At 42.5% G+C, this 23,690-nt stretch overlaps 1 protein-coding gene and 1 long non-coding RNA gene across 2 annotated transcripts in view; one reads left to right on the top strand and one right to left on the bottom strand.

Moving 5' to 3' along the window:
- Window positions 1-23,253, top strand: part of LOC309341587 (protein FAM13A-like) — a 39,657-nt gene extending 16,404 nt beyond the window's left edge. Inside the window, exon 7 of the transcript XR_014156394.1 lies at window positions 22,638-23,253. The gene's annotated coding sequence lies outside the window, so the exon portion shown is untranslated. The remainder of the gene's footprint in view (window positions 1-22,637) is intronic.
- LOC309341617 lies at window positions 17,719-20,772 on the bottom strand. The gene is made up of 3 exons (XR_014156438.1): window positions 20,492-20,772; window positions 19,093-19,782; window positions 17,719-18,926 (listed from the first exon to the last, which is right to left on the bottom strand). It is a non-coding gene; the product is annotated as an uncharacterized lncRNA (long non-coding RNA).
- Window positions 23,254-23,690: the final 437 nt, after the last annotated feature.

Genomic DNA, 23,690 nt, shown 5'->3' with positions numbered 1-23,690 from the left:
ATGGACCAGTTCCATCTGGTCTAAACCGGTTCAAACCAGCTTCAACTGGTTCAAACGGGTCTAGACTGGTTCAAACGGGTCTAGACCGGTTCAAGCCGGTTGAACCAGTTCCAACCAGTCTAGACCGGTTCAAACCAGCTTCGACCTGTTCAAACTGGTCTGAACCAATTCCACCCAGTCTAGACCGGTTCCAACCAGCTTCGACCGGTTCCAAGCAGCTTGGACTGGTTCCAACTGGTCTAAACCAGTTCAAACTGGCTTCAACCGGTTCAAACCAGTCTAGACTGGTTCCAACCGGTGTAGACTGATTCAACCCGGCTTCAACCCGTTCCAACCGTTCTAGACTGGTTCCAACCTGCTTGGACCGTCAAAACCAGCTTCAACCGGTTCAAACCGGCTTCAACTGGTTCAAACCGGTCTGAACCAGTTCCAACCAGTCTAGACCGGTTCAAACCGGCTTTGACCGGTTCAAACCGATCTGAACCAGTTCCAACCAGTCTAGACCGGTTCAAACCAGCTTCGACCGGTTCCAGGCAGCTTGGACTGGTTCCAACCGGTGTAGACCGATACAAACCGGCTTCAACTGGTTCAAACCGGTCTAGACTGGTTCCAACCGGTGTAGACCGATACAAACCGGCTTCAACTGGTTCCAACCGGTCTGGACGGGTTCCAACCAGCTTGGACTGGTTCGAAACAGCATGGACTGGTTCCAACTGGTCTAAACCGGTTCAACCAGCTTCAACCAGTTCAAACCGGTCTAGACTGGTTCCAACTGGTGTAGATCGGTTCAAACCGGCTTTGACCAGTTCAAACCGGCTTCAGTCGGTTCCAACTGGTCTGGACCGGTTCCAACCAGCTTGGACCAGTTCAAAACAGAATGGACCGGTTCCTTTTTTTTTTTTAATATTTTTTTATTAATTTTCCAATTTTTAACACTAAACAACAACAACACACAAACATCAACAAATACGAACACACACAAAAAATATCATTTCTTAACCTCATTTTCATACGCCTCGTTTCTCGGACTTCCCCATACCTCACCCTTTTTGCATCCTTATTTTACAGTTTTTCAACAACCCTTTTTGCCAATTAAATTTGAACTCATTGTCATTCTCAATTTCACCTTAAATCATCAAACAGTTTTAGCTGCAATTCTGCATCTTCCTTCCCCTTGACATTTTATCACTCCTCTATTTTACAACAGTTCTTAAGATATAGTTTAAACTTTTTCCAATCTTCCTCCACTGTCTCTTTCTCTTGGTCGCGGATTCTGCCGGTCATTTCTGCCAGTCCCATAAAGTCAATCACTTTCGTCTGCCATTCTTCCAGTGTGAGAATGGACCGGTTCCAACTAGTCTAAACCGGTTCAAACCAGCTTCAACCAGTTCAAACCGGTCTAGACTGGTTCCAACTGGTGTAGACCTATTCAAAGTGGCTTCAACCGGTTCCAACCGCTCTGGACCGGTTCCAACCGGTCTAGACAGGTTCCAACCAGCTTGGAGCAGTTCAGAAGGGTCTAGACCAGTACTGACCAACTTGGTCCGGTTTCTACCAGTCCCAACCTGTTCAAACTGGCTTGGGCTGGTTCAAACCAGCTGTGACCGGTTCCTACTGGTCTAGACTGGTTCAAACAGGCTTGGACCGGTTCAAACCTGTCTGTACCGGTTCAAACTGGCTTCAACCAGTTACAACCAGCTTGGACCGGTTCCAACCGGTCTAGACCGTTCCAACAAGCTTGGAGTGGTTCCAACCGGTCTAAACCGGTTCAAACCGGCTTCAACCGGTTCAAACTGGTCTGGACTGGTTCCAACTGGCTTCAAACTAGTGATATTCAATGCAAATGCATTTTAAGGCTGAGTCTAGGTAGCCAGTGTGGTGCCCTTCAGATTCTGTTGGACTCCAACTCCCATCAGTCTCAGACAGCATGGCCAATGGAGAGGGTTGATAGGAGTACAACAGCAACTGGTGAGATTAAATGCATGAGCCGCTGCATTTAAGAAAGGCCACTCACCCTGCTTTTTGTCCACTTTCAGTGCTCGAGCTCTATTTCTTCAGGGAATCTCTTTAACTTGTAGAACCATTATCACCTACTAACAAATTGCTCAGTAGCCTTGTTAATTGAACAGCACCACAGTTCATTGGCATGCACTGCGCCTCTTTGTTGGAGCCATGGTGTAACTCTGCAGAAAGGATCATCATTAGCCTTGGGTTTAGCATTTGACTAGCCCACCCAACGAGCTCCCAGTCAACAAACTTAAGAACAGTAACTTTAGATCGAATAGTTTAACCTCTCTTCATTTCAGAAGGAGAAGGTAAGGTCTGTGTGAACATGTGTGTATGACAGGGAGCTGTGGAGTTTGGTCAGACGATAGTAATAGGTGAAAAAAGAGAATGAATGCAGAAAGGACACCACTAATATAAATAATCCATTCATTTTCATGGGCACTGATGTTAGTAAATAAGTATTCCTTGAGATGGACCAGGCAGGCATTTCATAATTATGACCTGTTGAGATCTGAGGGTCCCCCCCCCCCGCCCGCCCTTTGCAATCAAGTGGCATATAAATTTTATGAATAAATGTATAAATAAAATTGCTGGCTGTTGTAATCCAGCTCAGCTATTTGTGTCTGTAAATACTACTGCATTTAACCATGGGCAAGACTGCAGCCTTCCTTTGTTTTCAACTTTTTGATCCATTCCATTTTAAGACAGAAATGGTAGATGAGAGCTATTTTTCATGTACTTATCTCTCCCTTCAAGTTAATCCGCTGTTACTAGTCCTGAGCCCTTTGGTTTCCATAGAAACTGCCGCAGCCTCCAACTGTGCAGCCCTCAGAGACTTAATTGCATTCCAAGTTTCATAAACTTTCTATTAACCTTCGCCTGGCAGACACATGCGTGTTGCAAGATAATGAGCTGAATTAATAGTCCAATATGATGGATTTGATTTATCCCTCAACAGCAACCGGCCCCTCAAATATCCTTTTTTTTGGGGGGTGTCAATGAATATTATCTGTAAAAACTGCTGTGCCGCCATTGTTGATGTTTTGCTCGCTATTTGCAAAATGTCAGACATAAATGAAAACGATCCCATTGGCATTCAGAAAATGGCCTCCAGTTGGCTAGCTAGTCTCCCCCCTCCCACTTTTAAAATACGCTGCTGCGGCTAGAATTTCTGACACAGGCTGCATGCACACCATATATTTAAGGCACACTTCTCCCCCCCCCCCCAAAAAAAATAATTCTGGGAACTGTAGTTTATCCCTCACAGAGTTACATTTTCCAGCACTTAACAAACAACAGTTCCCAAGATTCTTTGGTGGAAGTCGTGATTTAAGTATGTGGTGTGTACAGAGCTGTATTCTTAAGGCAAACCTATGCTATGCACTTATGGCTTCAAGGAAACCTAAGAAAGATAAGTCTAACAAAAAAAATGTCTGTGAGAAGATTAGAGATGTATAACAGATTTCTCTCTTTTTTATTTTTTATTTTTATTGATTTTAACATATAAATTATAAAATGTACCACAAAACTTATCACTTATACAATCTTTTTAGACTTCCATCAGCACTTCTGATGATCCACCGTTTTAACCACTTCTTATGTATTTCTTAGCTTTATATTGCCTTTACATCTCTTAACAAATCATCCTTCCCCTTCTCCATTTTTGCAATACTTCCAATAATACTCCTCACAAAACTTCTTGCAAACCTACAAACGTCGTCTGATCTCCACAAATACTTTTCAAGCAGTCCATAAATTTACTCCAGTCTTCCGTGAATTTCTGGTCCCGCCGGTTTCTAATCCTTCCTGTTAGTTTATCTAGTTCTGCATAGTCCATTAACTTCATTCTCCATTCTTCAATTGTCGATAATTCTTCTTGCTTCCATTTTTTGGGCCAGTAATATTCTTGCTGCTGTTATTGCATATAAAAAGAGCTTACATTCCTTTCTATTTATATTACTCCCCACAATGCCCAATAAAAATGCTTCTGGTTTCTTTATGAATGTATATTTCAACATTTTTTTCATCTCATATATCATCTCCCAGAAGCATTTCACCTTTTTACATTCCCACCACATGTGATAAAATGTTCCCTCTTTTTCTTTACATTTCCACATTTTTTACTGACTTTATACATTGTATAACAGATTTCTCAACTCCCTAACAAATCTAAAAATCTAAAGGTTTCCTCATGGGGAACCACAGTTAAGGTATGTTGTACAGATAGAGCATCTTTTTCCAGGCCATCCCTGCCCCAATTTCTGACTGTGGTAGAACTTCCAAGGAGGCCCTTTCTACCAGTCTTAACACCCTGATTCAGAAAGTTACCTGGTCAATGATTCTCTTTCAGAAGTGAAGGAGTGTGTAAATACCTCCTGCAAAGGAAACAGCATAGGAATTGTTGGAGTTAGCAAATATGGGGCAGCCATGCAGGGAAGATCTATCACCGACAACCTCTCCTTTTTCAGATCTAAGTTTTCACCCAACACTGCCCACACAATTTCAAAGCTGTTTCCTGAAACCATGTAGAATAGAAACTTGGAGACAGAAGATTTACAGGCTGTCAAATTCCGCACCAGTTTGAATGGTTTGTCCTGAAACTCAAAGATGAAAATTGTTTGTGAGTTCCTCCCGCCACCCCTGCAAAAGAGCACCTGCTTTGAGAGGCTCCAATGTGACACAGAAAAGCAGCACAGGGGAGTGCTTAACCCTTGCCCTCTTTCCCCCCTGCAATTCCCTCCCCCAATGTATTTCCAGATTATTTGCAAGGAACTCTGTGAAGTGTATGGATCAGCTAGGGAAGGGGAAATTAGTGGGCAGCAAGAGAAAGGTTTAGCATCCCTTTTAACGCACACACACACACAGCTTCTCTGTTCTAAACTCCCCAACAATCATTTTCCCTTGCTGAACTGGCTGTCATGATTGTGGGATACACATTAGTCATCCCAATATGTTTTGAATGCATTTGGCTGGGACAATTAAACAGAACACAGACACCAAAACATTGATCCATCTACAAAGCAGGCATCTGCTCACAACTAACATAGATGCAAATTTGTACCTGCTTCAGATACTTCTTCACAAACTGCCTGGCCGTGTCTTTTCAGTGTAGATGGAGAAATGCAAACTGGGCAACTAAGCTGTTTTACACCATTTGTTGCACATCATTAGAGATGGGTTTTTTAAAAAAACTAACTAACTAACTAACTAACTAACTAACTTATACCCATGATTTCTTCATGCCCAGCAAGACCACATATGAACACATTTGAGTCCCCGAACATTCAACCTTGTGACCTGAACAGCCTTGTTACTTTTGGCTGTTCTCAAGATGACCTATTGCATAAAACCAGCTTATGTCAAGGCGCATTTGTGTTTTTCCCCTTATACAGTAATTCTCAACAGGCAAGGAGCCTAGTTCCCACAGTCCCTCCATCAAAGCCAAAGAAAAGAAAAAATAATTTTGGTTAGATAAGGAAAGATATAAATAGAAATAGGTTTAGTCTTTTTTCCCACCTCCTCTGTGCCCTGTTATAAGTTATTTTCCTGGTTACTCTATGAGGCAAAGCATTCTGCTGATCATTATCAGGATTAAATTCTTCAAAGATGGGCACAAACTAAAAATACTACATTCTACTGTTTTTCATTAAAGGCACACACTTAAAGAATCTCTTCTACTTAATGCACTATAGAACAGAGAGGATGAAAGTGAGCATTAGGGCCTTTCTCTTTTCTTCTTGAAAAGCACATCAATACCCTCAGCTGAAGACTGTGGGAAATTCTCAGCTCTCGTCATTGGAATGTGAACTATTCCATGGGCCCTCCAATTTTAATGTTAGCTAGCGGCACCATCCATGCTGGAATATCTGCAGTTCATCTTCCTGGTTTCTGTATAAATTTATCCATGTGGCCAAGTATACACATTCTCCAAAAATGCATATTATCTTCACGAAAGGGTACCGTCAGGTGGAGGGCAGGGGCAGAATGACAGGACCTTCAAAGGTCTGGCAGTGGCTATTAGCCACTGGTGTGAAATCACACTGTTAGTGGAGTGAATGGCAAAAGAAAGCAGGAAAATGGGCACTTGAGCCTTAATAGCTTAGTTGGTTAGAGCACGGTGCTGATAATACCGAGGTTGCAGGTTTGATCCCCTTATGGGACAGCTGCATATTCCTGCATTGCAGAGGGTTGGACTAGATGATCCTCAGGGTCCCTTCCAAGTCTACAGTTCTATGCTCTATGAAGCAGGGCCAGTGAGGGAGATGGCCTTGGGAGACAGGGTGTAGCCTGGGTGATGGGGGTGGCCAGACAGAAGGCTGTATTCAATCCAAACCTGAGGTTCCCTACCCCTTTCATAGATGCGGGTGGCGCTGTGGTCTAAACCATTGAGCTTCTTGGGCTTGCCAATCAGAAGGTCAGCGGTTCGAATCTCCATGACAGAGTAAGCTCCCATTGCTCTGTCCCAGCTCCTGCCAACTTAGCAGTTCGAAAGCATTCCAGTGCAAGTGTATAAATAGGTACCACTGAGGTGGGAAGGTAAATGGCGTTTCTGTGTGCTCTGGTTTCCATCACGGTGTTCCGTTGCGCCAGAAGCAGCTTAATCATGCTGGCCACATGACCCAGAAAACTGACTGGACAAACGCCAGCTCCCTCAGCCAGAGTCACCTTTGACTGGACTTAACCATCCAGGGGTTCTTTACCTTTTACCTTTTCTACCTGTACCTCTGGATTTTGCTGATGCTAAGGAAAAGAAATCATAACTGAAGCAGAAAACGCACACACAATCACAGCCAATGTTTATTGTTGTTGTAGAACCTGAATAGTATTACAATTGCAAGTCCTTTTTTTTTTTTTTTTGAAAAAGCATCCCATAAACCCAACCCTAATCATAGCATGCTATCAGGTCCAGGTAGGAATTACTTGATGTGTGAAGCAGCCTTAATGACTCGACCTCTTCATTACTAGGCCTGCTTGTTGGAATGCCGCACTGGGAAAACGGTTCCATTTAAAGTTCTAAGTGTGCTGAAAACATGAGGATAATTTTAATCAAACCCGAGGAGCTATTGGAGAGGGCCAAACACTTTAGACGGCTGAGTAGCAATACCACAAGGTTTCTTAGGGATCTGATGAACTGGAATTGGTGACTTGTACTCCAGCAATGCTTGATTGCATCTGGAGGAGCAGTATCAAAACTATTAAGTGTAAAATAAAATTACTGCAGGCTCTCATCTATAACGCCTTAATAAAGGCATATGACTTGGACACAAGGGTTTTCTGGCTTTTGAAATTAAATGCTATTAATGATTGCTAACGTGGTGTTATGCACCCCATGAAGTTAATGAGCATAATTTAGAAGATAACTGAAGTGTCACCGGAAAGCTCCAAGGTGATCGGGGGTGGGGGTGGGGAGGAATGGGGACTTGAAAAATATGCCAGATGAACAGAGCAGAAATTAAAGGCTTCATTTTCATGCTTCTCAAGCAGCCCACTCTAGAACAGGATATTGATGCACACAGTTGATGTGTATGAGCTTCATAAGCAGATGCAGATGGAAATCTGGATTCTCTCATCCAGGGAAACTAGTTGCATGGCGCAAAGCATTCCTACAGCCAGGGATGAGAAAATATGGCCAGTTTCTCATTTTTACAGCGTTCAGTTCAGTTCTCTGTATTTCATCATCAGATATATATATATATATATATGCAGGTTTTGGTGTCCTCGGGTGTCTTCCCGTGTAAAAGTTGGGGTGTCTAGGCGACGTTTTGACGAGGTCTCACTCGTCATCTTCAGGCTGGTGCTTTCGGCTTCTTGTTACTGGAACAGAGCAGGATCTCAGTGTTTGAGTTCCTATAAATACTGTAGAGGGGGTGTGGTGTATAGCCTCCAATGTTCTGGGCAGAGAGGAAGTTCCCAGGCTAGTGTGCCTTTTCTTCTTTTGTTCCTTAATTACTTGAGAGATATCTTGAGTGATTTCTTGAGTGATATCCTGAGTACCACTTAGGTGGGTCATTAGGTGTGGATTAGTTGTTAAAGTCTTTGTGTCTTGACCTCTTGAACTTTGTGAAGAGTTTTCCTGAGAAGATGGCTGAACTGTACTTAGTTGTGCTCTGGCTTGGCAGAGCACAACTAAGTACAGTTCAGCCATCTTCTCAGGAAAACTCTTCACAAAGTTCAAGAGGTCAAGACACAAAGACTTTAACAACTAATCCACACCTAATGACCCACCTAAGTGGTACTCAGGATATCACTCAAGAAATCACTCAAGATATCTCTCAAGTAATTAAGGAACAAAAGAAGAAAAGGCACACTAGCCTGGGAACTTCCTCTCTGCCCAGAACATTGGAGGCTATACACCACACCCCCTCTACAGTATTTATAGGAACTCAAACACTGAGATCCTGCTCTGTTCCAGTAACAAGAAGCCGAAAGCACCAGCCTGAAGATGACGAGTGAGACCTCGTCAAAACGTCGCCTAGACACCCCAACTTTTACACGGGAAGACACCCGAGGACACCAAAACCTGCATTCCTGTACCCGTGAAAATCTACGAAAGCATATATATATATATATATATATATATATATATATATATATATGGTTGTCATGAAAATCCACTAGCATTTTAATGTGGATTTCTCCTAATAAACACATTTTGCACTTGCTTTTGTCCACTATACAGTTTCCCCATACAATGCAATTTGATATGTTAGCTTTTCTAATATATATGCAATTTAATGCACATTTTACCCTAGTAAATGCATTTTTTGCACATATTGATTTCCTGGTTTAATCGCATTGCAAAACTGGGTGGTGTGCACTTTTCAAAGGATAACTGTGTTTTGGTTTGCATATTGCTTCGGAAAGTGTGAACTAGTTAGGTCAACTTTAAATTTGAATATAAATTTCTCTCCACATCCCTAATGCAGCTGATAAAAACCACTTTCTTTTAGCTGTTTTGCCCTGGATGCCTCAGTGTCATCATGGATAGTTTTTCAGATAAGTAAAAATTGTAACTAGAATGGTCACAATCACACATAAAGTGCAATGAATTCCATATAATATACAGTATGTGTGTGTGTGAGAGAGAGAGAGAGAGAGAAAGAAAGAGAATTAAAACTGAATTGAATTAAGAATCACCCAAAGTTGTACTGCAAAGAAACAATTCATGTTTAGTTCATACAGGAATTGTAGGAACTACTTTCAGGTGTAATTCTGAGATTTTTGAATTAGTTAAGTGAACTAGTTAATCCAAATTAATTCATGGCAAGCGATGTATAAAACTGAGGATTTTTTTTCTACTAAAGCTTCTCTTTTCTGCTTCTTTGATTATTAATGCAGACAATTTCTCCTCATAGTCTTCTGATCATGAACCTTCAGTTGGTTTTGTAGAATTCTCTTTCATATTCCTTTCACATATTGCTATGTCTTGTCCTTTGTTAGCCTTTAGTATTGTCAAAATCCATCTTTTTCTATTTTGACTGCTAGGATGATTGCCTGGGTTCCGATAATTTTTCACCTTCATTACTGTAATATTTTACTTTCGGAGCATCCTGCCTCAAACTTTAATCTCTGTTCCGAATGCTGCTGCTCGGGTAATTCATTCCACTTGTCATCTTGATCATGCAAGACCTCTTTATCATCCCCTCCTTTATCTCCCAGTTCCTTTCCCCCATGCATTTTAAACTGTGTTTATACCTTTTACAATTCTTTGTGGGCTGGTTCTTCCATTTTTGCCCAAGTCCATATTCATTAGCTTTGCTATTCTGAGTCTTGGCTTCCTTGTTTTCCATCAACATCTGAATTTTCTGGACACAGCAGAGCAGATTGAGGGGAGTGTGCCCGCTTCAGTTGCACTGGGCCTCAGGGGCACCACTGGGGACTCCGAACAATGTTTTAGAAGAGGCCGCACAGGGCAGCACTGAGATTTGAGATCCCAAGATCTGCCACTGTCCCAATATTACTTTGTCAGACACAATGGATCTGGTCCAAGGAGGCATTGCCCCACCAACCTCAGCCTGCCCTCACCTCCACCTGTCTACTTTCTTACTTACAACCAATTCAGAGGGTGGCACTGTCTGTCAGCTTCCTCCTCTGTAGTCTCAGTGTTGCTGATTTGGGACATGTCAGGAATTTTCCTGACGTATGGCAAGGCTAGGCTCTTAAACCTTCTACACAACTTCCTTGCAGGCTAATACCAAACATCCAGCTGAAAGCAAGCATTACCAAGGGGCATGTGGGGAAGCAACAGTTTGGGAAAACCAAGGAGGTTTAAGTGGAGGGAGGAACACCCTGGATCAACTGAGCCAATCTGATCCATGGGAATAATTTCCTCTCTGCCACAAATATGACAGTCAGCTGAACCGCCGGGATAAATTAAAAAACCATCTACAGGGCTTCTCCATAAGAAATTGTTCTTGGTCAGCTTTCTGTAAAGCTTGCAACAACACATGATTTGAGATAGGCATTCTGTTCTAAGGAAACACTGTGACCCAGCCAATTTAGCTTCCAACGCTATAATATGTGGGTTTGTTTTTCTTGGACCAGTCTCTCCAATGCTCAGTTCATACTACCTTATTAAACTCACTGCCCTTACAGTATCAGTGGTGAAATAAGGATCTCGGGTGAACATGCTGACCTGCCAAATTTAAGAGCTAGAAAATCTCTCAGCATTGAGTTGTCTTTTCCAACCAGTGTGGTTTTGTGCCAAGTAGCGTCCAACGAGATCATTCTGTGATGTAGTTGTGTGTAACTGCAACAGTGAAAGAAATATCACCCTTTGCTAACAGGAAGTCAAAGGCAGAAGGAAATTGCTACCACATGTGTAGCATTAGTGCCCTCAAAGCTACGGCATTTGATTCCCACCCACCTACCCTGTTAAAAAAAAGCAAATCTTGTCTTGTTGAGTTGGCTTTTGGCAAGTCCAAGCATAGTAAAGTATATCTCATGTTTTGTTAACACCACAGCATTGCACCTGGTCACCTGAGGAATGTTCCTGGTGGGTTTGGCACAGAATGTAAGGAATTTTAACAAACACCCACAAAAGTAGGTGGAAAATGAGTACCAAAACGAAAAAGACAAATTCAGGCCTTATGAGGGGAGTCACTGAATGGCCAACTTTGAATGTTTTGATTTCTTGGTCCCTTTTGTTTATTAATTTTATTTGCAATTTTGTTGACATATGCTCTCTGGGTGACTCTCAAAATACGCAACAATTAAAGTTAAATAATAATAATAAAAAGAATTAATTCATTTTTTTAAAACTAAGAGGACCAGAGTGTAAGACACATTTAAAAGCACTAGGTGAACAAAGAGGTCTTCACCTGGTGCCGAAAAAGATTACATGGTGCAAGACAAACTGCTCTGAGAAGGTTCTTTGCATAACTGGGCTGCCTAAGTATTTTTGTAGGGAATGTTAGTTTAACCAAGTTTTAATATGCTTGGACCAATCACCATTGTACTAACTCTTCTATGGGGGAGTAAGCATCTCTCTTCCATAGCATACAAACATTCAACAGTAGGACTATCTGTCAAGACCAAATCCATGCAGAGCGTGTAGAGAACATAGGCTGCATACACACTATACAGTGGTACCTTGGGTTACAGATGCTTCAGGTTACAGACTCCACTAACCCAGAAATAGTACCTCGGGTTAAGAACTTTGCTTCAGGATGAGAACAGAAATCGTGCGGCGGTGGCAGTGGGAGGCCCCATTAGCTAAAGTGGTACCTCAGGTTAATAACAGATTCAGGTTAAGAACGGACCTCCAGAACGAACTAAGTTCTTAACCCAAGGTACCACTGTATGTTTAAAGCACACTCAAAGCACATTTGCCCCCTCAAAGAATTCATGGCACAGTTGTTTGTTAAGTATAGCTGGGAATTGCAAACAGTGCACAGAATTCTCTGGGGGAATGAATGTGCTTTAAATGTGCCTTAGAGGTATATGGCGCATACACAATCATAGATGGCTGGTTCATATGTAATGCTAGAATATAGAATGTAGCCCTAGATGCATAAACTAGCATAAGCCTGAGCAAAGTCAGAGGCTTCTAAGTTCATTCTCCATTGTGTGTGGGCTGGAGGAGGATTTCTGCAATGTTTTGTCCTCCCCCACCCCCCCCAAATCTTGGCTTAGTCTTGCCTACAAATCAGAGCTTGTGGTTTAAAGCAAACTCTGGTCAGTTTCTTTAAAAAACCAACTTCAAGGCATGCATTATGAAGCTGGTTTGTTGAACTAGCCAGTGTTTGTTTTAAACCACAAGCTCTGGTGTGTGATGCTATGCCAGAATTCTTTGAAAGTGAAACTAAATGCTGCATAACTCCTTCTCCTGCTGTGTGCCCTCTTTTCTTCCAGCATCCTCCTCCCCACCTCCACCCCCGGATCCTTGTCCACCATTACTGATCTTTTCATTGTGGAATCTCTCAGGAATTTCCAAGGAAACATGGTGTTTGCTTGGTTACATTTTGGAAAATACTGATTTACATTACCTCAATAATCCTCCCCCAAACCCTGCCACGTAGGTCAATATTATATTTTTACCTATGTACAATATTACAAAGTCAGAGAGAGAGACCTATGCTGCTTGATTTCATGTGTGGAATGAGGTCTGGACTCCAGCTGGTGTGAAAAGTAGAACCATAGACCCATAGTCCCTAGTCCCTCCCTGAAGTTTTGTCTTCGTTGATTGATGACAGGTCACTGTCCTTTTCAAAGAAACCAAGTGGAACTCTGGGGAAAGGAAGAGAAAACATATTCCAGGAGAGTTGCGAAGGCGTGTGGTTATCTGTGTAGGTTTTTGCTGAATTTGGGGATTTTTTTCGAAGATAAAATTTTAATTTTCTAGAGGTCCTTGGCCTGGGCTGTAACATTGATAGTCTTATCTCATTATGCTACACTGCACCAGCTCTCAAATGTATACAGTGGTACCTCGGGTTACATACGCTTCAGGTTAAATACGCTTCAGGTTACAGACTCCGCTAACCCAGAAATGGTGCTTCAGGTTAAGAACTTTGCTTCAGGATAAGAACAGAAATCATGCTCTGGCAGCGCAGCGGCAGTGGGATGCCCCATTAACTAAAGTGGTGCTTCAGGTTAAGAACAGTTTCAGGTTAAGAACAGACCTCCAGAACGAATTAAGTACTTAACCTGAGGTACCACTGTACATTATAAGCACATCCATGAATAAGGTAGTCATACTAAATAAATGCCCTAAATATTTACTAATTAGAACCCCCTCCACTTACAAAAATTGTGTGATTTTTACAAGTCAGAACCATAAACCTTAGTACTGAGGCAGTAGTATTTTCCAGCAGAAACGCTGCAGAATTTAGCTCCATGTACTGCTTGATTTTATTCTTAAAATTTGTGTACTGCTTAACCGTTAAAGCCTCTACATGGTTTACACAGAGCATGAAACGTACATCAAAATTAGCAGCAAAAGTCAGATGTGAAAAACAAGTTGACCAAAAATATTTTCATTATTTGTTACATTTATATGCCACCATTATCTTCCAAGATCAAGGTGGTCTCCATGGTTCTCCTGCTCCCCATTTCATCCTCACAACCGCCCTGTGAGGTAAGCTAGGTTGAGAGGTAGTGACTGCCCCAAGATCACCCAGTGAGCTTCATGGCTGAGGGGGGATCCAAACCCCCCTGGTCTCCCAGGTCATAGTTCAGAGCTCTAACCATTACACTACACTGGCTTCCAAATATAAAGAAAACCAGTAAACTCTATATATCTCATTGAAGTCAAATGGACTTAAGCAGACTTAACCGTGTACACCAGAGCGTTCCAAACTTTTCTTGTTGGTGACACACTTTTTAGACATGGATCATTTTGCAACACACTAATTCAGTTTTATTAGCAAACCAGAAGGCTGCCCACTCCCTTTTCAACCCTGGGAGGAACGTTGGGACCGTTTGTACGACACACCTACACACGCAGCCGACACTAACGTGTCGCGACACACACAGTTTGGAAAGCTCTGGTGTACAAACTTGCAGCTGGAAGCTAATATTCTGCCTTGTAAGGGTCTTTGGGAGATGGGGTCAGATTGCAGTTTCTAGTCAAACAGTTTCTAGTGTGCTGTAGCTTTGTATAAAACTGGTAATATTCTCAGCTTTTTTTTAAAAAATGAAAATATTATTCTAAGACACTTTCAAATGTCACATATTTGAAATCATCATAATCACCATTCCAGACAACTTTCCTTCATAAAGATGGAATAATTTTCTTGGTGAGAAAAATCTGGTTGATGCTTAAATCAGAGGCATAACTTTCTCCCATCGCCATCTGTCGTTTTGCATCTACCTGTTCCCTAAGTGACTTTCTGGCTCACTCGTTCTTTCTTCGTGACTAACCTCACATGCCTCTGTTGCACTCATTCATTTTGCAAGAGCAGCAGGGTTTTCCTAACTGCAAAGACATGGAATGTGCTGTGGAATGAAGTGCCATATTAGACCAGTGTCAAGATGTTAGGAAGGAGTATGGAAATGTGATCCAGACATATGCCTTGCATAATAATGGCATGTGATGGTTCCTAGAGCAAACCTCCTTTACAGTGGTACCTTGGGTTACAGACACTTCAGGTTACAGATGCTTCAGGTTACAGACTTCGCTAACCCAGAAATAGTACCTTGGGCTAAGAACTTTGCTTCAGGATGAGAACAGAAATTGCATGGCGGCAGCGGGAGGCCCCATTAGCTAAAGTGGTACCTCAGGTTAAGAACAGTTTCAGGTTAAGAACGGACCTCCAGAACGAATTAAGTTCTTAACCCAAGGTACCACTGTATTAAACATCACTCCAGTGAGGTTTATCGGAGGGTGGGAGGTGCTTCAGAGTGCGATTTGCCAAACCGCTCTCTGAAGCGCTCCCCTCCATTAAACATTGATAGGGTGGCATTAACCAGATGGGGCCAGCAGTAAGCAGGGGCACCCCCTCTCCCAATGAGATCAGACCCCAGCCTCATAAAGCGGCACAGGGCTGGCACCGCTCCAGTGGTGAGGACTGGGCTGCATGGAGCTCAGTGGGCTCCTTTCGCCCTCCGTGCCCCGGGTGTCGTTAAAGCACTCTCTGCCACTGCCCTTATGTGCTTGTTTTCTGGGTGCAGGGTAATATCTACATGGAGAGTTTTCTGCCGTTTGATGTGGTTCAGTCCATTTTTCCATCTCCTTCTGTTCCACATGCATTTTCAGTCTGTGAATCAGTTTTTCACACACTGGCTAGGGATTCAACTTGCAACTATTGCGAGCGCATCTGGGGATTTCCTATTGTTGGCAAGGGCAGGACTTGTGCATAAATTCTCTGCCTTCTACAGCCAATGATTAGACTCCCTTGCACATATTGTTCTCTGAAATGCAGCCAAATCCTTTTGGAAGCAAGGTGTAATTTGCGCAGCAGCAATTTTAAAATTCTAGATACGTTTTTTTCTATTAGTAGAGTTATAGCCTTATGAACCATAATGTATGGGCCTTAATTCAGAACACTAATACCCTAATCTAGCATATTGGTATGGACACAGGAACAAAATGCCAATGCATACAAAGATCTCCCCTGCTGTAAGGTCTTCCCTGTTCATTTTGATGAAGTTGGCAGCTGTGTGTGTATTATGCTTTGTCTGCGTGGAACTGATGCTTATGTTGAAGTAAACAGGAACACCAACAGCCATGGGGGAACTTTGTGCGCGTATCACTGGAGCTGCAAAGCTCTGGCTAGGAATTCAGAACTGAAGAGGAAGCAACACAATTCCAAGGGTATCCTTCAGCCCCAACTGATTGCAGTGGATCTTACTTCCAGGTAGGAAGCGCTGCTAACATTTCCCCCCCTGGCAGGGCCTTTGTGCCTTTAACAACTGCACAACAACCAGAAAATCAACTGGTGAGCCGTTTCACAACAAGCAGATGCAGCAGTTGGAATGAGCTACACCTGATGGAATTCTGCTTGCAGATCTGGGCCATTGATGAGAACCAGCAATGCTCAGTTTCTAGAAAAAAGAAATGCCAAGGTTGAAATAGGTTTGGAAACCCCACCACAACTCCCTTCACACATAAATTCAAAATGTGGAAAGTGGGCCAGGGGGTGGTGGGACCAGACCACCTTTGCTAGCCCTTCCCCCAGTGTTGTGCTGCCTGGGACTATTGTCGCCAGCAACACCTCCCTCTCCAAATATCCATGCAATTGGCACAATACTTGAAAGGGGTGTCCTCACCTGTACAACTGTATGCGCTTAGGCTATCCTTTCAAATAGGACTCGGAGCACAGGGCATGAGGGGTGGGGCCAATGGCCTGTGTGACTTTAGAGTGGTAGGCATGGTCCCCTGCCCCTTACAGACACTGGAGAGGGAAGGGTACCTAACACTTGCTCAGAGAGATTTTCATCTAGTCTTACGCCATATGCTCCAGGGTTGAGCCTTAGCATTGGAAAGCACATGCTGGAGCAGAGTCTTGGTGAGCCCCGGCACATTTTAAGCTCCAACAGCCTCTGGGGCTTAGGAAAGAAAGTTACCAATGTGCTAAAGTAACTAGGTCAGACAGGGCCTAGGAAAAGCAAATACGTAAGCCAGTCAGTCATTTAATATTTATGCACTGCAGAGCCTAATCTGTGAGCATGAATCATCTGGGCACATACATACTTGAAAGAACTCAAATGCTCACATCTATTAAACAGAAAATCACCAATAAATATATAGCCAAATTATAAGAGGTATCGAATGCTAACAACCTGAGTGTCACGAGCGATGTGTTAGGAAACCAAACAGCTATAGAGCTTGTGTTACCCATTTCAGAAAACATGACAGCAATCATGGTGGCTGGGGATGGGCGGGCAGTAAGCGTGAGCAACCTGTTTCCAAAAAACTTCACTTCAATGACAAGAGGTGGGGATATTTCCAACTGGACACACCACAGAAAGCCAAACTATGGTTTACTGAGGATGCACAGATGTGCTGGTTCCCTGAGAGCAGCAGCTCACACCTGCTTTGTTCCTCTTGGTCCTTTTAACACAGCACGGCGCAGCAGCTACACCAAGCTGTGTAATTCAAACTGGGATTGTGGTTAAGGTCTCTTCTCCTCACAGTGACCTGTAGTCAAAGTTTTTTGCTATCCTGGGCTTGGACAGCACTTTAAGTCAAACCTTGGCTCAGTTGCCATGTCACAGTAAAAGGATTGGGTAAGAGCTCCTCTCTGGGAACAAGCACAAGGGTTGTGTTCCTGCCCCACCCCACATTGACGGAGTGTGCATTAGCCCTCCCCGCCTTGTTACACCCCTGTTATGCTCCTGTTTCACCCTCTTCCAGGTCCAAAATGACCCATGTGTTGGCGGTTGTGCATCAATTGAATGTGCTCAAAATGGTCACAGCCTGTAATGGAAATGTGAAAGACCTTTGTATTATGAGGAGTTAGTGGTGTACAGCAATAGCTCCTCTCATGCTGAGACCTTTTTGGGGTCTGGGACACTTTAGCCAGCCACATTTCTTATCTTATCTAGACAGCATCTTAAAAAGCAGAGACATCACCTTGCCAACAAAGGTCCGTATAGTTAAAGCTATGGTTTTCCCAGTAGTGATGTATGGAAGTGAGAGCTGGACCATAAAGAAGGCTGATCGCCGAAGAATTGATGCTTTTGAATTCTGGTGCTGGAGGAGACTCTTGAGAGTCCCATGGACGGCAAGAAGATCAAATCTCTCCATTCTTAAGGAAATCAGCCCTTGCAATTGAATGCCTGCAGATAAGGTGGCTAATTTCTTATCTATCACTTTGTCATGGGTAGATCTTCAGAGAGCCCCAAGTCAAAGGGGCACTGGTGTACATTCCAGGAAGAATGTACAACAACAGTAGGCTTGAACACAGCTACAAGCTGTCTCTCCTAATACAGAAGGGTTTGTGTGAATTAGTGCATACGTGTTCTTTATACTGTATACATAGTTACTCAGACAAGTGTACAGCTCAACAATTGTGTATATGGGTCCACAGACTGTAAGGCTGCTGCTCTCTTACCATACCCCTTCCCCCAAACTGCTACACTATTCTGTAAAGTCACTTAAAATGAAGTGAAATAAAATGGGGAAAGAGACAAGAGGACAAAAAAAACCACCACATATATTTTCACTGGAGTTCATGGAAGTTGGCTGCCCTTTTCTATTTGAATGGCAAGTATAACTGAGCACCCACTATCCACAGGCACCTTTGAAACCTTTAGGTTTAATTACTTGACTAAATTTTACTTCCCTTTCCCTTTTGATGCATGATAAGACCTGCATAGGCACTAATTGACTCATAGATCCCAATGCAGGTGTGAAGGTGATTTAAAAGGGCCCATTTGCAATGATGGTCTGGATGCTAATTAAACCCTCAGAAGTTCTGTGAACTTCCATTTTCCTGCTGTCAAGGTTAAAAAACTGAAATATGGAAAGTACGTTCGACAAATGAGAATCATTACATTTTTCTCATTTGCTGTGCTTGAATTAAACTTTCTAACCCTTCAGGTTTAGAGGTTTAATAGTTAGCTTTTTTTATCCATGGTGTGCTTTGCTACCCAATCCTATCAGGAGGAAACATAAATTGACCCTTCCAGGTACGTAGTGGTTTTAGCAGTAATTAAGGGCAAAACCACTGGAATATGGCAGACCTATCTGAAAAGTGTTAGTGTGGGAAAAGGAAAAATAGTAGATACAGACAAAAGAATTCCCTGGATGCGTAGATCCAGGTTTGGGACAGCTACTTTTTGGTGAGAGAGCTCCAGCAGAGATTTAAAATCACAAAGCATGCAGCAAAGTAAAGGGTGGAAATATAGGCTGTCAGATCTTTAAAAATATCCCCTTCTAAATTGCATCCCCACTTCCTATAGCATAGAGAGACACCACATATTTGCTAAGTTAAAAATGGTTTACTTACAAACTCTTCAAAGGTCAGAACCATGTGCTTTTCCATACAGCACAGTGGCGTAGCGTGGGGGGTGCAGGTGGGGCCGGCAGCACCGGGCGCAACATCTGGGGGTTAGGGGTAGGGGTAGGGTTAGGGGGCGCAAATCCAGGGTTAGGGGGCGCAAATTACTTGCCTTGCCCCGGGTGCTGACAACCCACGCTACGCCACTGATACAGCAACAATAAAAGCCAGGCAGTATAACTTAGATTCCAAAACGGTAAACAGGGGTGCCAATGGATAAATATTGTGAGGGCCCAGGTAATCCCTGTCCCACATAACCAATCACATTATGCAGTGCACACACAACATTTGAATGGGAATGCCCATCAATTTTGTGGGTGCTGAAGCCCCTGCAGCACTTATGAGTTGGCTCCTATGATGGTAAGAATTTCTAAATTATTTATATGGAAACACAAAGATGGTTTGCTTAAGCCATACAGTCTAAGCATGGAGCATCTAGCTTAGGCCTCCTTGCTGGTAGGGTTCACATGGTGGAAGAGAGAACAAAGAGTTTGGTAACCCTTTCTCCCAAGGTGAGAGGGTGTGACCAAGTTAAGCCTGGCAGGACTCTATGGTCTTAACCCCTTCATACATTAATTAGAGTTAAGCATGTTGGTTATACAAGGCTGGATATGTTGCATGATAGCCTCTCATGCTCTGCTGTCATTAAGTTAAGTAGCTCCTCTCTAGTGGCTACCTAGAGTGAGCCCTCTGTGCTTTGTTCCCCTCTGGGTCTTGGGGCAGTTTTCATATTCCCAAACATCATTGCAGTTAACTTTATCTCAGGCCTTCACTATAGTTACACCCTTCCCATTTAATGGATTCTTTAATGGCTTTGCAGTTTCATTGCAGCCTGCAGGTATAAAAAAAAGAAAAAAGAATTGCATTCTCAATAAATCAAGAGGAAGGCATCTTTATTTGATGTGCCGAGTCTCATTTGTGGATGTATGTCTCCAGACTGTATTAATGTCTGCACATTCTTTAATCCCACCCCTCCTTTTGGCTGGACCTCCTCACACTTCACTACTGATTCTAATCTATTTCTGTCTTAGTTTAATTTGAAGCAAGTCAAAATCCATCAGAAGAAGAAGAAGAAGAAATGGAATGAGAAGGGCTATCACAAATGTTTTAACTGCTAATAAATGCCCAGAGGAGTTCTACACCTATTACATTTTACCTCTTGATTGCTGTACCAATAAAACTCATACCTTGATAGCAGTTAAGGGAAGGGAACCTGTAGCCCTTCAGATGCTGTTGAACTACAACTCCCATCAGCTCCAACCAGCATAGACAATGGTTCAGGGATGATGGGAATTTTAGTCCAGCAACTTCTGGGGGAAGGCATATGTTCTCCATCCATGCTCTTCCAGTAACTAACTACCTAAGCCTACAGTCCTAAATTCCCAATCTTTGGGAATAAATCTGGGTGAAATAACTGAGTAAACATGGAAAGGCTGAGGCTTTGTGGTACAGCAGAGAAGCTGACTGGATTGGCAGTTGAATCTTCTCTGACTACTGGAAACAGGACAGCACCCTCCACCTCCACAAGGTCAGTCTGCTACCTTATGGTATAGGGTTGGCCATGTGGCACACGCAGCTCAAGGCTCCAACACCTTACTGCTACCCACTGAGCCCCAGCTACAAAATCTGTGGCCCGAAACTGCCACCTCACCTTGTGCCATGGTAGGGCTTCTCCCAGAAAGTGGCTGCAGCAGGCCTACAGCATAGCATAGTGACACATAGAAATGAACTCACAATTGGAACCAAACTTTGTTATGGGGCAACTAGTAATTATAGTCTGCATTAGGGATGGGGGAGAAATTTGATTCAGTTTGCATTTAAAAGTGAGTTTCCATTGTCATGGAAAAGTGAGTTTCCATGACAATATGAAAACTGAAATGCAACCACACTTCAAAATTCACACTTAACCTGAATTTTGTGGTGCATTTCTCTAACCAAGCAATGTTTACAAAAATACACATAAAAATGAATATGCTACTTAAAATAACATGCAAAAATGCATTTTATTGAGAGAAATTGTTTGCAAGGAATGTGTACACTAGTTAAAAATGTATATAAAATGTGTTTATTTGGAGAAATTCACAGTGTAATGCTGAATAATTTTCATGATACTCTTCCCCCCCCCCCCGATACTCTTAAAACAACAACAACAACCCACAAATTGCTGCAGCAATGTGGAGAAATGGGAAGTAATGTGGAAATTTAAGATTGGAAAATGAAAAAGTTAAGAGAATTGAAACTGACAATTCCTTCCATTCATAGTCTGCATTCCTTAAGGGGCAGACAACAAGCTAAAGAACCTCCTATTTTAATAAGAGGAATATTTCTCTTAAGATTGTGGTGGTGATTTTTTTCTTTTTGAACAGCTTTGATATATTTTCCAGGGGCATGACTATGGCTTGGTGATATAGCAGATGGTTTGCCTGAAGAGGGTCTCGGGTTCAGTCCATGGTACCTCAATTTAAAATGAAATAGCAGAACTGGGAAATACCTTTGCTGGCTGAGAGCATGGATGCCAGTTAAAGACACAGTAGAGAGCACTGGGCTAGACCAGGGGTGAGGAACCATGTCACACCACATGTTGCTGAACTGCAAATCCCATCATCCCTGGCCATGGGGCATGCTTGCTGGGGCTGCTGGGAATTGCAGTTCAGAAATAACAGGTCCCTCAACCCTGGTCTAGACAGACCAGTGACCTACTTTGGTATAAGGCTGCTTCTTATTTTGTTGTGAGTCTGAGTCCTTTTCAGGCATTACGTTTAGGTGTTATTTAAACATGTGGGGGGCAGTGGGAGTGAATTCACTATCTCAGCCACCTTGTTGCTAACCCTGCCACCTTCCAACTTGTGGTAGGTGAACGTCTGCAGTGGGGAGCCCCGATTTCCCATGGTTCTAAAATGCATGGGGAGCATCCATAGGTACAAAAGCTTCCCTGCAGCAGAAATTCATCTTTCTCAGTTTGAAAGGTGACAGAAATGTCAATGGGGATGTTGTTGGCAGACATATTCCCTCTGCTCCTCTCATACTTCTAGCCTGAAGTATTACTTCTGTTATACTGATTTCCATAAATGTTTCTCTCCCTGAGTTAGGTCTTAAAGGTAAGCATCACGCGATGATTAGTGAGGCAGCAAATGAATGTCAGTGGCTCTCTGGGCGTGGAATTATTTCCTCAATAGGTAATTGGTTTGCAGAGTTTGGTGCATGTGTCTGAGATCTTCACACTCTCTCTCTCTCTCTTTCTCTCTTTCTCTCTTTCTCTCTTTCTTTCTCTCTCTCTGTGTGTAAAAAGAACACAATATTTGTCACTTAAACCTTACAAGAAGGACAGGTTACATATTGCAATCAGTTAGTCATTTCCCCACCACAGAGATGGTTAGAGCTGATAAGGTACTGCACATAATATGCTGGATGTGGGTTCAAATGTTGACAACACTGTGCTATCTCAAGCACTGGCATGTCTTCAGAACGGCTTCTTAGGATGTGCCACTTATCCATTTCTTTTGGCTGCCAAAACCTATTATCAATTTCAGTTAACATCTCTTTTTTTTAAAAAAATGTATTTTTATTAAAGATTTTCTTGGTTTACAAAAGTATGTGCAATCTCTCTCCTCCCCACCCTCCCGCCCCAGTAACATGTTTAACAGATCAGTTTCATTAACATCTCTTTTTGAAACTTTTCCTTGCAAGGCACTGACATGACCAGCCACCAGGTGGAACGCTTTGAAAAGCGTATGAAAGGAGGTTGAAGAAATTGTATCCTGGATCAATTGCTCTTTTTCAGCAGTGCCGTTTGCTGTTATTAAACTCTCAGCATCTCATTTGTCTGCTCTGGATAACCACGCTGAGAAGCATGTTCATGACCCTGGTGATGAGAGCTGATATGGCTGTCTTCATATCTCTTCATTTTAAGCCCAGAAAAACAAACACACTTGATAACTTTTCTGCCTCGACAGCAGCCCTGTGAAGCAAATTTATGCACAGTGCACTTCTGATGTCTTTTTTTTTTTTTTTGGAACGGGGTAGCCATCATGAAAAGGATTAGCAAATGTTAAGGAGAAGGCTCTGAGAAAGCTGCTGCCTTTCCTCACCAATTACTGTAGTTCAAAAGGCAACTCAAAATCGGCACTGCCAAAGATGCCGTCCACAAGTTGGAGCTGCGAATTTCTTTAATCTGCAAATCTGTTTGTTGGAGAGCAATTTGTGTGTGCATGTGTGTTTGTGGGAAAAATATAGGATGCTTCTTGACAGTAACAACAAATCTATACATTTGATGCTAAAGATAAATTTGTGGAAACTGTAATGAATAGATAAAACCTTTATATTTTAAAAAATAAAATGTTTTTACTGAGTTTTTCTTGGGTACAATTTGCAGATGAAACCTTATTGATAGAAAAGCTACCTCATTATATATATAACTCATGAATTGTTAAAACTGCTGTCAATAGCAGGCTTTTTAAAAACAACAACAACGGTTTGTTGTATTTGCTGGGTCTTTATAACAGTCCTTCCTTTCTGATATTCGTATGCTATGCTGTAACCTAAAATTCTCTGATGGGCTTACAGTGAATAAAGAAAAACAACTGTAATACAAAACATAAACCATTAAAAGGGAAAGAGCTAGATAAATAGAACAAAACAGAATTTGCTGCACCACTGCCACAATTAAAAACTGTGTGTGTGTGTGTGTGTGTGTTTTAAGGTTCCAGACCACTTAAGCTATTTAAAAGGCCTGGATGAACA

This window comes from Podarcis erhardii (genome assembly GCF_964252035.2).
Source record: "Podarcis erhardii genome assembly, chromosome: 5".
NCBI lineage: Eukaryota > Metazoa > Chordata > Lepidosauria > Squamata > Lacertidae > Podarcis > Podarcis erhardii.
The sequence above is the reverse complement of the archived record's forward strand: the minus strand, read 5'-3'. Positions and strand labels throughout refer to the sequence as shown.